The sequence below is a fragment of the Arachis ipaensis genome, chromosome B08, assembly GCF_000816755.2.
Source record: "Arachis ipaensis cultivar K30076 chromosome B08, Araip1.1, whole genome shotgun sequence".
Lineage (NCBI taxonomy): Eukaryota > Viridiplantae > Streptophyta > Magnoliopsida > Fabales > Fabaceae > Arachis > Arachis ipaensis.
The window spans coordinates 92160825-92162263 of NC_029792.2; the positions used below are offsets into that span (position 1 = coordinate 92160825).

At 39.7% G+C, this 1439-nt stretch overlaps 1 protein-coding gene across 2 annotated transcripts in view; it reads right to left on the reverse strand.

Moving 5' to 3' along the window:
* Positions 178-1439, reverse strand: part of LOC107612205 — a 9459-nt gene continuing 8197 nt past the window's right edge. For both annotated transcript variants that reach the window (XR_001613638.2, XR_002352680.1), the window contains exon 4: positions 178-243. The gene's annotated coding sequence lies outside the window, so the exon portion shown is untranslated. The remainder of the gene's footprint in view (positions 244-1439) is intronic.

A 1439-nucleotide genomic window follows, 5' to 3' on the forward strand; every position in this document is an offset into this window, starting at 1 on the left:
ATACTTTCGTTCGATAACGTACATCCATAAATACCATACAACTTACAACAATTCATAAAGAGTACATCCATATATATACATAAATACATATAAATAACTTTACAAGCATTAACCAATACAATTCCTATCCCTCTTACAGAATATATCAAGATAAAGGCGAGGGTACAATAAACCATAACTAAAACAATACAGAGCATCACAACAACAATTAAATAAGCTCTTCGTAACTTCTGCGCCCATATCCTGAAAGGGGAAAAATGTAGGGGGGTGAGAACATCATCCTCGAAAGGGTTCTCAGTAGAGGGTTTTTGGGAATTACTGTAATAGGATACGTGAAGATAAACCGTACCAGTGATTAATAACCGTCTTATACCTCCTTTTCAAAAACAACGGTTTACAACAAAAGTAAAGTCTGAAAATCTTTTCTGAAAGGAGGACCGTTCAATTCTCAAAAACTCAAAAGCTTTTCAAAACGGTTTATCTATGCTGAACCAAAATAGCCGTTCATATTTTATTCCAAACCAGAAACACAAAACCGAAATCAACCATCGGTTCATCTCATTCCTACCACGGCTCTAGGCCCAAACAATCCAACCATCAACCAATCACCATAGTCCAACAGAGTCCCAGTAGCAAATACAAATAGGAAGATGCAAGCACAAACAAACAGTTACAGCAAGTAGAACAATTAGCAGTTGATCACAAAGGCAAACCACGTACAATATGCACACCCAAACAATGTCACATAGATGCATATGATGCATGCCTGTCCTAGTGGCTGATGATATCATCTGTCGGTTACCAAGCCAACCCGACGTGTCCGGTAGCTAACCCAGACACAGTCTCTCTGTTGCGCTTTATTATCATTAGAGGGTATCTGCGCCCTGTCACCATTAGAGGGTATATGCGCCCTGTCGCCATTAGAGGGTATCTGCGCCCTGTCGCCATTAGAGGGTATCGGTGCCCTGTCACCCTTACAACCAGAGTGAAAACACAAGCATACTCGCATACAACATTCATCTCAGTCATCCGGCTTAAATTCACAATTCATTCGATTGCATACATGCATTTGTACTCAACCATGGATCACCATCCATCTCAGCCATCCGGCTCACGGTTCAATCCAGAACCAGCCAATTTATCAATAAATACAGCCCTTCGGCTTAAGTTCATAATTCATAATCAGCCATACGGCTCACAACTCATTTGGCAATCAGCCATAGTTTAATAGCATACACAGCCATTCCGGCTCATAACAAAATAGCACTTCCACCATTCGACATCATCAAATTCATAAATCGGCATTTAAGCCATAAATCACTTTTCTCAATTCATTCACTTTAAAAATCAAATTTCAACTCTTTTCAGCCTTGGCTTTAAAGATCTCATTTCTCAAATCATCTCAGGCTCATAAGCCAAATTTACTCAAAGTGAGTTCC